This window comes from Vicugna pacos, chromosome 27, assembly GCF_048564905.1.
Source record: "Vicugna pacos chromosome 27, VicPac4, whole genome shotgun sequence".
Lineage (NCBI taxonomy): Eukaryota > Metazoa > Chordata > Mammalia > Artiodactyla > Camelidae > Vicugna > Vicugna pacos.
In genome coordinates, this window is record NC_133013.1 from 24,345,305 (window position 1) to 24,358,076 (window position 12,772).

A 12,772-nucleotide genomic window follows, 5' to 3' on the forward strand; every position below is an offset into this window, starting at 1 on the left:
GACGATTCTCCTCTACACTATACTAAGAAAAAGGACACAAAAGAGTCCTTGACAATGCCACTATGTGGATATATCTTGACCTTAGAAATTCAGGCAAGTCAGGATAGAATGGAATTAATTCTCTTCTGTAAAAATAAAATAAGTTGAGAATTTAAAATTTAATTTCTTTTCTGAGTCACAGGGGTCTGATGGTCAGAAAAGTGATTTGACTCCAAGTCTCCCAAAGAAATCAAATGAGTTTCTTTTTTAAACATGAAGTAAAACAGAAACATAAAAATTTTAAACATAATTTTAATCTTTTTCTTTCACAGAAACAATCGACATTTTTTTCCTCCTTGTTTGCTACATTGCTAATCAAATGCTTGATGTTAAGAAAATTAAGTGGTTTTTAATGCTCGCTTCATCCCATTCAGTGACTGAGATGCTTACCATTAACTGCTAAATACCAACCATACGACAGGTAACTCTACCAGGTGCTTCAGGCACGTTATTGCTTATCACTAACCATCCCAATGACTTTACGCAGGTAAGTATTTTCACTCTGCAGACTAATGAACTGAGAGTCAGACATTAAGTAAATCACGGTCACACAGTCCAGGTCCAAAACCCATGCTCCCTCTCTAACCATAATTAAATGGAAAGATCTCTGTTAGTCAACTGCTCTCAGCAGTTTATTTCTTTTTTTTTTTTTACAAGCAGAAACAATAAAACAAACAAACAAACAAATAAAACCTCTGGGGCACACCATTATGGCCTGAGACAAAGCATGGAGTTTCCACTAACACAGAGGTGTGTCTTCCAGATGCAACTTTCTTTGTCATAGGATAAATAAGCATTCTAAACAAGTTTGAAGTGGCAAAATGAAGGGCAAACAGCTAATCTTACAGGCAAAGAGGCAAACACAGTAAGGAGACAGGAGCTACAGGTAATAAAAACAATTATTTGGACACCTTCTTCTCAAAATGTGGACCACTAACCAGCAGCATCGGTATCACCTGTGGGCTTGTTAGAACTGTGGCATGCCAGGTCCCACCCTAGACCTACTCAACTAGAATGCTTTTTAACATGAAAGCTTGAAAAGCAATGATTTTAATTATAATTAAGCCAGTTATTACTAAACGATGCTCAAAACTAATCTGAAGAGGTAGAAATTAGCCTATGGCCAATAACACCTCCAGAAAAAACACGTATTTTTCATGAATTTCCATTACTTGATTAATTCTGTAAATTGTGAATAGTAGCTTTTACTTCACTTGCTAAGAGCATTTTTGCAGCAAATTTTGAAGTCATTATTACATTCTTTGATTCCTGCCTACTAAGATCTGGTTTCATGTCTCACTTTTCATCCAAGCCAAAACAGAAAAGCAACAGCAGACACATAGAGTTTCACCTTAGAGTGATCAGGGCCAAAGGGTCATGATATGACCTGCAGGAATGAAATGCATTTATAAGCAAGAGCTGTCCTTACCCAAATTCAAGGTTTTCCTTATGATTTAACTATAGTAGCAAGCAACCTGGATATTACCTTACAAAATGCAATTTTCTGTATCAACAGTGGTCTTTAGTATCATGGCTAAAGGAAAAAATTTATGAATTCATTCGTCAAGCAAAAGATCTTGTAAAAATATCTTACTTCTTTTACACAGCTAGCCCTACCCAAGCCATTAAGACTACAGGGACGAAAGCAATGCATCTGATTATAGACAGAACACAATTAAATCTATTAAGTAATTGAATGATAATAAAATAAAATGACCACTGTCCTATTACATGAACTAAAACATAAAATTACTGATGGATCCCTCTTCTCATTGAAAACAGGATCTTTGCCAGATAATTAAAAACAACCTGCTTGAAGTAACTGACCAAGTGACAATGCATTGATTTTAAAGGGAAAACAATAACCTCATTTGAGAGATTAAAAAATTTTTTTTAATTTTTTTATTTATTATTTACAACTATTGGGTTTATAAAGCACTCATGTGGAATGAATAAAGACTGCTTCTGAGTCAAAATCTATCCCTTTGAATATAATTTAAGGGAATTCTCTCTTAAAGCAATTTTACTTTTGTCAGGGTTATTCTTTATCATGCATAAAAATAAAAAATATGAGTCAAAAATCCCCACAAAGCTTAAAAAATAGGTAGAATATTGTTTTTTCTACTTTATCTTCAAAAAATCTCTCAGACCAAAGAAAAACTCAGACTGAGATACTGAGATACCACGTGGTTTCTAATTCAAGACTCTTCTACTTTATAATCTTGTAACACTAACATTCTTATATCCTACAACAAAAGGGACCAAAAACAAAATTAGTGTCACCCAAATAATACCATCAAAGCAGAAAAAGATTAGTAATACAATTCAATGTTCAAATTATAGTAAACTTTTCTTAATTGTCTAGTTTTTCCTATTACAGCGTTCTTTTGTCTGATGGTGCTGTCCATCTTTGCTTCTCTTCTCCTTCAACAAGATTGTTGACCTTGCTTAAAAGACAAATGATTTGTCTCTGACTTTTCAGATGGTTAAAGTCTGCCTAATTTGAGTAAGCTCTAAAAAAAAACAAATGCTGTTTTAGAAAGGTCAATTAGTCCTAAACAAAGGCGTTCAGTTCAGTAAGCATCTCCCATAGACATACGTCCTCCCGGGCTAAGCCAATATTTCCTGTTGTGCTCTAGCGTATAAAGGGGCAAAGGAAGCTGTAAGTGAATGAACACATTACCAGCTGGAGTCCCCAGAGTTTATAATTTCTGACAGCACTTACAGGAGATTTTCACTGGGCTGCCACACCAGCATTTTTGAAGATTTTGCTGAATTATGCCATTTGTAGGGAGCGGGGTGTTTAAAAACATATCCAAGCCATCAAGAAATCTGAATGTTTTTTCCTCCACAGTGATTTCTGGTCTTGCCCATCTATTTCCACTTCCACAGTTGCATCCTTCACATTTACATTGTTCTGGCATTCTCCCAGCTGGTGTCTCTGCCTCTAGGCCCTCTCACTCCATCCACAAACACTCATTAAAATACTGTTCCTCGATTAATTTCATCATGCAACTTGCCTGTTCAAAAAATTACCATGACTTCCTGTTTCTTAGCGTATCAAGCCTACATTTCTTAACCTGGGTTTCAAAACCCTCCACACTTCAAATCAATTATTGTCTCCACTTTACAGATGAAAAATGTGAAGCACTTTGAGATAACATGACCAGGGTCACACAGTTAGTAGAGGAGTTGGGATTTCAGCCCAGGCAATCTGGTTCCAAATTTTATGCTCTCAAGCATTACACTGCATTGCTTCAGTTAAAAGCTTGGTGTATAATGTTACCTTGCATTTGTATTTATTGGCTTCTGGATATTTTCCCAACTACATTGTTCTCTGAGACATCCCACTTCTTTTGTGTGTTCACACAGAGCCTACACGTAGAAGACAACTGAATGTTTCATTGACTGGTGTTAACTAGTGTAGTTGTTCAGGTCTCTGAATGCATAAGGTAGTTAAAATGGTTTTCGTCTATTAATATCCTCATCTGCTGTAGTTTCTGCATTTCCTTGCCTAAAAATAGTTGTGGCATTTAATTTTCCTATATGGTGCTCTGGTCCAGAAATATACAGCGGTACAGTCTGAGCAGAGGCTTACAAAAAAAAAAATCACTCCTGCAGTGTTAAAGGAAATCCTAGAAACAAAAGAAGCAGGAAGGCTACATCAAGCATGATGTTATGCAATCTCCAGTACTTGCAATGCTTAAATTCGAAACAACACTGAATACACTCACTGTTTTCTGTATATGATCAAACCAACAAAGTAAATAAAGGGGGAGCCCTTTGCTGAGAAGACACTGAGAATGTACATTTCATGAGCGAAAGCAGCTAGCCAAAGCTTTGTTAAATGCTAGGCAAAGTTTGTGTAAATTAAATATTCATGCTTAGCATTGTGCCCTGAGTATTTGATCAATCCTTAACTAAGAGACAAAAAGGGAAATCAATACTTTCCTTGTAATTCTGTCAAGTTTGCAGCAACTGAAAATAAAAGGATATACGGGTGATACTATACAAACAGAAAGACTATAACCAGGAAAAGAACATCTCTCTTCTCTTTTTTCTTGTGGTTTTTTCACCATGACATTATCAGTCAAATTGACCTGAGATGTTTCAAAAAGAAATCTGAAACACTATCATTTACAAAAATCTACAGAGATATGGTTAATCTCTGTAGTTACATATGGTTAATCATATGTATCATAACAAACAAATGATGACAGAGTTGCCAGTACAAAGAATTAGGCATCTACATGTTCTTTCACTGACAAAAGCCCATTGTTCTATGGTTTTGGAATTAACAGGTTTATGTCCCAAGTTCATAATATACCAATAGGTCTGTTTTTAAAATAAGACAATGTATAACTTTGAAACTGGATCCCAAAATAATTAGCTACTCCAGAGGATTCTAGAGAGCCCAGATGCCACCTATCTTCTCTATTATTTTCTGAGTAGTCCAAATGCAAACTTAGAGGGAAGTTCAAAGCCCAAAGTAAATCTATCTAATTGAAAGAGAGTTGGAGGAAGTTCTGCATAAATTTTTTTTTTTGGATGCAGAAAAGAACCATTGTGAGAAAAACCTCACTCTCCATAAGTCAAGATGAAAACTGAGGATAACACCACACAATTAGGATAGCAAAACTAGCTATGACTTACTGCCAAGCACTTGTCATCTATTATCTCCCTTAGTGCCCACAACTAAAGTATTATGATTCCTATTTTGTAGACAAAGAAATGGAAGTTCAGAGAGATTAAGTAACTTGGTCATAGACCTAGGTCTTGGTTCATATACCTAGATTGTGGCAGATCTGGATTCTGGACTCAGATCCATCTAAGTCTAAAGTTTACACTTCTTTCTATTTTACTGTACTTCAGTAGTTCTCAACCTGTAGTGCCTGTCAAATCACTTGGGATCTTTTTCAACGTATAGATGCATAGGTTACATACATCCCCAAAGATCCTAAACTAGCAGGTCTGGATAGCATGCTTTTAAAAGGTAGTTTAGGTGATTGTGATGTACATCAAAAGACTAGACTGGAAAAAAAAAAGGCAATCCAGAAGAAATGTGTTTGTAATTTTGTAATACTTGTTTTTCAGCAAGTTTACCTTTTTAATTACATATTTTGTAGGCATTGATTAAATCACCTTGTTTTCTATCAGTGTGCCATCCCTAAGCAAGTAAGAAGGTTGGAGTAGGATGAGTGATACAGAGGCCCACTTACTGTAGAAGAAACATTAAGTTGGGATTGCCCATTTTCCACCAACAATCTAAAAAGTGGACAGCATACAGACAATAGAGGCAGAAGCCAGAAAGATACTATTCTAATAGCTTAATATACCACACATTTTGGATTAGACAGAGAAGGATAAACCATATAAACAAACAGAGAATAACAATTTAAAAGGACTCTGGGCTTAATCTTCAGAATCTTACAATGTGCAGAAACGAGATTTAAATACTTAAGATAAAATCATCTCCAAAATATTTTGTTATTTTTCTATAAAGAATAAGCAAGGAAAAAAAATCCCACAGATTAATGCTTTTACTAGTAAATACAGATTTCTCCGGGTTAAGAAAATAAGGTAATATTTTATATACATTAATATTTTATCCTTTCATTTTTACTGAGTACTTACAACATACAAGGCGTTTTACTACTTCTAGTTTTTACCAGTTGCATTCTAATACCATATACTTCACACTCTTATCATTTCTGAACATGTACTTCCAACTGGACTCAAAAAGTACAGAGTGGTTACCAGGCCTGTTCTGTGTCTACAGGGGTTCTCACAGGATCTGAGTTCACAATAAGGTCCTGTTAGATAATCTGCTTTGGCCTGGAACTTTTCCAGAGCTTTTGATGCAGAACTTCATTGAAGAAAGTGTTACCTGCAACGGCCCTCACAGGTTGCTTGGTCCCTAACTCCTCATTAGACAGATGAAGACGCTAAGATGCAGCGAGTGAGGAGAATTGGATTAACATATCACACGTCTGCCCCAACTGGCTGCCCTTTCACAGTCTAGCACCAACCTCGAGAGGATGGGTTGGTCTCAGGCAGGGCTGCATTACAACTTTCATGGGCCCTGGGCACTTCGTGGCCCTTCCTCCATAAAAAAATGAAAAATTACATTTTATGGCTTTTTTGGTATGAAGACAAATATATTAATGTCATTTGTTAAAACATTTTGTTCAGTTTTTTCCTTCTGATATTCAAAGACATTAAAACATTTTCATGGGCCCCTAGGAGTACTGAGGGTTCGGGGCACTGGTGGATAAGATGGCCCTGTTTTAGATGACCCATGTGACAGTCGAAATCAGCTTTACTCTCCTCCAGGAGACCTGGTTCGGCCACAAGGGACTATACATGTGGTTCCTCTATCACTCAGGATGCACTGGCCATAGAACACTCAGCCTCTCATCAGACTATTTCAGCAATTCTCATTCCAGCAGCTCTTCAGAACCGACTTCCTCATTCTAAACCAGGCAATCCCCTACAAAACACCATCCTGAGAGTCTGGTGTACTCCACACAGATCAGCTGCCAAGCCTCTGGGAATGAAAACAAATCTCCAGACTCCCAAATGCATTTAAAAGGAATATTGGGCAAATCACTTCATTGGAAATTACTTTCATAATATGGCTAGTTATCACCTACACCCTGTCATTCTTACTCTAAGAACAAGCATGAGAATTTTCTGGACTAGAAATGATTTTGTTTCCAGTACAGTCACTATGTGAAAAGGCTATCATTCATAAAATGAAGAAAGTTGTAACTCTTGTTACCAGGGAAAAAATCAAAGACTATCAAATCTCCTGATATTTATCCAATTTAAGAAAACTGCCATTTAAAAATGGAATTTATCATTCTCATAGCACTCACTCTGGTTTTATTTTAGGGTCCTCAGGTATGAAGCTCAGCTGAAGCCCTACGCTCTCCAGTAACTCAGCATGAATCACTTCTCTCGTGATTAGAGGTATGTGACTCCTGATCGCTTTTGTTATGTTCTTTTTCTTTTTTCACTTAAAAAAAAATTGAAGTATAGTCAGTTTACAATATTGTATCAATTTCTGGTGTACAGCACAATGCTTCAGTCATACATGAATATACATATATTCGTTTCCATATTTTTTCACCATAAGCTGCTATAAGACATTGAATATAGTTCCCTGTGCTATACAGCATAAGCCTGTTTATCTATTTTACATATACCAGTCAGTATCTGCAGATCTCGAACTCCCAATTTATCCTTTCTCACCCCCTTCCCCTTTGGTAACCACAGTTTGTTTTCTGTGTGAGCCTTAGTTTCATCTATAAATTGGGTTTATAAGACTGTGGTAAGGATTAGAGATAATGTAAGAAGAGAGACTAGCACCATGAAAGACAATTAGCAGATAGTTAATAAATATTAGCTATTCTAAATCCATTTATAAGTAAGTAGATAGAAAATCATGGCATTAGGAAAGAGATCAAGTAAAACAGGACATCCCTTCATGTGGTAACATCTTATGACAAATTAAATTCCAAACATCACAAAACTGTTCATAGGAGTTGACTATCATTCCCAGATATTCCAAACTGAGAGAGACTGTGGGATTTACAGTGTTCCTATCACATTTTATTGTACCCCGTGGGCTCTTTTAACATTCTTATTTCAATGCATTCCTTTTCAAAGGATAACTCTCCAGGCTATTAGAAGGTTTCTGAGTCATTCTTCATTCCTACATTTCAATATCTGAGAGAAAAAATAGCAGCTAATAATAGTGGCAACCTGGTTATACGTTTCTGTCTGTACCCATTCAAATATTTTGTGAGAAATAGATGAGCACTTGGAAGTTGCAGGAAATGAGGAAAATAACGAGAAAGCTGTGGGACTCACGAATTAAACCAACTTTAGTGTCTCTGATGCATGAAACAATCCAACCCTAATTACAGCCAGCTGGAGACAACTCCATTTGCAGAGATACTTAGATCATTAGCCAAACACAATGATGCCCATTTGCTGACAAGTAAATGTGCATACCTTTATCATTTGTTTCATTCAGAAGCACAAGTACGCCACTTGGCATATCATAACTTCTTGATAAGTTATATCAACTGAATTCTTTAAAAAGTTTTAATCCATGCCCAAATACAGCTATAATTATTCACCTATCAACAACAGAGAAAAATTATTTTCTCCTTGTCTTTAGAATGTTTAAATGTTCATAAGTTATTAGTGTTCATATACATTACATAATAGGACTTAATTTTTCAAATCTTTACTATAAAAGTAGATCCACAGCAACACTAACAGTCAATTTGACAATAACATCTTAATTTAGAGGTCCAAAATAAACATTAAGAGGGCCCAGACTGTACTGTAGTCAATATACATTTACATGGTAAATTATCTGACATTGACTTTCAATGTAAAGACCCTCTCAAAAACAAATTCTATAGCCAAGAAGCATCTGGAGAAGTGTTCAATGTCTTTAGTCACCAGTGAAAAGCAAATTAAAATTCCAATAAAATATCACTACAAACTGACTAGAATGGCTAAAATTATACAGTGTAATAATACGAAATGCTGGAAAGGATGTGGAATAACTGGAACTCTACTATCTTAAAGGTGGGAATGAAAAACACAATAAAGGACATTTACGTAAAACCCATAGCCAACATTATAATCAATGATGAAAGACTGAAAGATTTCCCCTTAAAATCAAGAACAAGACAAGGTTTTCCACTTTCACCACTTCTATTCAACATTCTCCTAGAAGTTCTAGCTAGACTAATATTAGGTAAGAAAAAAATAAAAGGCATCCAAACTGAAAATGTAGAAGTAAAATTATCTTTACTCACAGGTAACAAAATCTTTTAGATAGAAAATCCTAAAGAACACACAGACACACACACACACACACACACACACACACACACACACACACACACATACATGCACACAGAGCTATTAAAACTAATAAAAGAACTGGGCAGAGTTTCAGGATACAAGATAAACACACAAAAATGAGCTGTATTTCTATATACTAAAAATGAACATGAAAATAAAATTAAGAAAACAATTCCATTTACAATAGCATCAAAAAGAGTAAAACACTTAGAAATAAATCTAACCAAAGAGGTGCAAGACTATAAAGTGAAAACTAAAAAACATTAATGAAAGAAATTAAAAGAAACCTAAATAAATGAAAAAACATCCCCCGTTCATGAATTGGAAAACTTAGTATTGTTAAGATGACAGTATTTCCCAAATTGATCTGGTGATTCACTGTAATCCCTATCAAAATCTCAGTTTCCTTTTATGTAGAAATTGACAGCTGATTATAAAGTTCATATAGAATCTCAAGGGACCCTGAATAACCAAGATAATCTGAGGAAAAACAATTTGGAAGACTAACACTTCCCTAATTCAAAACTTATTACAAAACTACAGTAATTAATTACAGTGTGGTAGTGGCATAAGGACAAATAGAACAGAACTGGGAGTTCAGAAATAAAGGCATACATCTATGGTCAATTGAGTTTTGACAAAGGTGCCAAGACCATCCAATGGGGGAAGGGAACAGCTTCTTAAATAACTAGTGCTGGTACAACTAATCCCAACATGCAAAAAAATGAAGTTGGACCCCTAATTCACATCATATACAGAAAATAATTCAAAATGGATCAACAATCTAAATGTAAGCACTGAAACTATAAGACCTTTAGAGTAAAACACAGGGGAAAGTTTCATTATTTTGGCTTTAGAAATGGATGGTTAGATAAGACACTGAAAGCACAAGAACAAAAGAAAAAATACATGCACTGGTTCCATCAAAATTTAAAAGTTCTGTGCATCAAAAGACACTGTCAAGAAAATGAGAAAACCTAAGGACTGAGAGAAAATATTCGCAAATCATATATCTAATAAAAGATTTGTATCCAGGATATATAAAGCACTCTCACAACTCAATAGCAAAAAGACAAGAAACCCAATTTAAAAAATGAGCAAAGGACTTAAATACACTTCTCCAAAAAAGATATAAAAATGGCCAACAAGCAAACAAAAAGGTGCTGAGCATTACTAGTCATAAGTAAAATGCAAGTGAAAACCATGAGATACCACTTCAATCTTCTAGGATGGCCAAAATCATAAAAACAAAACCAAAAAACAAGGATTGGTGAGGATGCAGATCTCATGAATTGCTGGTGGGATTATAAAATGATGCAGACACTGTGGAAAACAATGTAGCAAATTCCTCAAAATGTTAAACACAGAATTACCATACAACCCAAAGAACTGAAAAGAGGGACTCACACAGATACTTGTATGTGAATGTTCGTAATAGTATTATTCTCAACAGCCAAAAGGTGGAAGCAACCCAAGTGGCCACTGACAGATGAATGGATAAACAAAACGGAGTATATATTATTCAGTCATTAAAATGAATGAAGTACTGATACATGCTACAAAGATAGATGAAACTCAAAAACATTAAGTAAAGGAATCCAGGGACAAAATGTCGCATATACTATTCCATTTATATGAAAATACATACATATATATATATATAAAATACACTAGAAGAAATAATGTCTGAAAACTTCCTAAGTCTGGCAAAAGACATAAACCTACAGATTAAAAAAGCCCAGTGAAGTCAACAAAAAATAAGCCCAAAGAAATCCACACCAGGATGTCATAATCAAACTGATGAAAACTGAAACAGAAACAAATGTTGAAACCAGCCAAAAAAAAAGAAAAAAAACCCAACATCTTTAGGGAATTGACTTGAATGACTATAGATTTCCCATCCAAAACAGAGGAGGGCAGGAGACAGTGACAAAATATTTTTAAAGTGCTGAAAGAAAAGAACTGTCAACCAAGAATTCTATATTCAACAAAAATGTCCTTCAGGTGTAAAGGTCAAATAAAGACACTTCAAATAAAGGAAAAAAAGAAAAAGTTGCCAGCAGATATGCTATAAAAGAATTGCTTTTTCTGTTGTTTAGAGAGAAGCTACCAGAAGGAAATTTGGAGGAGAAAGAGAAATGGTAACTATCTAGATAAACATAGCAGACTATTCTCCTCTTGAATTCTTTAAAATATGTTTGACAGCTGAAAGCAAAAAATTATATTGTCTGGTAGAGTTTTCAATGCATGTAGTGTAATATATAACTAACTATAACTCAAAGAGGGCAAAGATAAAGCCATTTATACGGTAATATGGTTTCTACATTTTACTTAAAGTGGTAAAATATTGAGTCTAACTGAATTGTACACAGTTTAGTGCGTACATTGTAATCCCTAGAATATCTATAAGACATACAGTAAAACACACAATAGGTAAATTAAATGGAACACCAAAAGATGTTCAAATACGGCAGGAAAGAGAAAACAGGATGAAAAACGGAATAAACAGAAAATAAATGGTAGACCTAAATTCAAATATGCCAATTTTATAAAATGCAAATAGTATAAGCATTAAAGAGATTATCAGTGTAGATGTGGAAAATCATGACCCAATTATTTGGTACCTACGAGAAACACACTTCAAATATAATTAACGGTAGGTTAAAAATTAAAAAACAAAATAAGACAAAATTTAAAAAAAAAAACCCTTGATATAACATGAAACCACTAATCAAAATACATCTAGAGTGGTTATATTATCAAAGTAGACTTCAGAGTAAAAAAAATTAACAGGAATAATGAGCAACCTTACATACTGACAAAAATGTCAATTCACCAAGAAGGCATAACAATTCTAAATGTGTATGCACCCAACGAGAGAGTCAAAGTACATGAAGCAAGAACTGACAGGTCTGAAAGGAGAAACAGACAAACTCAAAATTACATTTGGAAATTTCAGCACTCCTCTCTCAGTAAACAATAATGGACAATCAGCAAGGACACGGAAGAGCTAAACACCACCATCAACCAGCTGAGTCTAATCGACATTTATAGACATTTACCCAACAGCAGCAGAATATACATTGTTCTCAACTGTATATGAAACATTCACTAATATACACCATATCTTAGGTTATGAAAGAAATCTTAAGGAATTTAAAAGAATAGAAATCATCAAGAATGTTCTTTGCCCTTAAAAAACAGAAATTAATAACAGAAAGCTAACAAGAAAATCCCCAAACACTTGGAAATTATCTAAACAAATAATCTATTATTTAAAGAGGAAAATTCAAAGGAAATTAGAAAATACATTAGACTGAAAAATAAACTGCAAAATTTCAAAAATTTGTAGGTTGCAGTTAAAGCAGTATTCACTTATGAGTACATGTTTGTACTACAAAAGGAAAATCTCAAACCAATAATCTAACACCCTCCAAATTTAATCTTTGCAAACATCTTTTCTCCTTAAATTTTACAGGTATAAATATATATTTAAAATTTTTTGACATTTATTGTTAATATGCCCTCAGAAAGTCTTTAAATTTTGACACAAAACTTACTTCCTCTGAAAAACCTCCTCTTGATTAGCCCTTTCCCACTGTTCCTTTTGTGTAACTATTTGGTCTCATTAAATTACTGTTATATTTATTGGACCATATAAGCAATTATTGCTTTAATAAGACAGTAAGCCTCTAGGCTATCTGCTTCCAAAGCATATGATATGTCTTAGAATCTAAGTAAGGGGATGATAAACTTATGGACTATGAAATTGGTAGCAAAATTGGCATTAAAAGATGAGGTATTAGAATTAAGTGGGTAACACCTTATTTTCCATGAATGAAGC

At 34.5% G+C, this 12,772-nt stretch overlaps 1 protein-coding gene across 13 annotated transcripts in view; it reads right to left on the bottom strand.

Moving 5' to 3' along the window:
- Nucleotides 1–12,772, bottom strand: part of PEAK1 (pseudopodium enriched atypical kinase 1) — a 197,749-nt gene that overhangs the window by 81,453 nt on the left and 103,524 nt on the right. The window contains exon 1 of one of the 13 annotated variants that reach the window (XM_072950956.1): nt 6,918–6,980. The exons of the other annotated variants lie outside the window; for them this stretch is intronic. The gene's annotated coding sequence lies outside the window, so the exon portion shown is untranslated. Of the gene's footprint in view, nt 1–6,917; nt 6,981–12,772 lie in introns of those variants that run through there. 13 annotated transcript variants of the gene reach the window in all.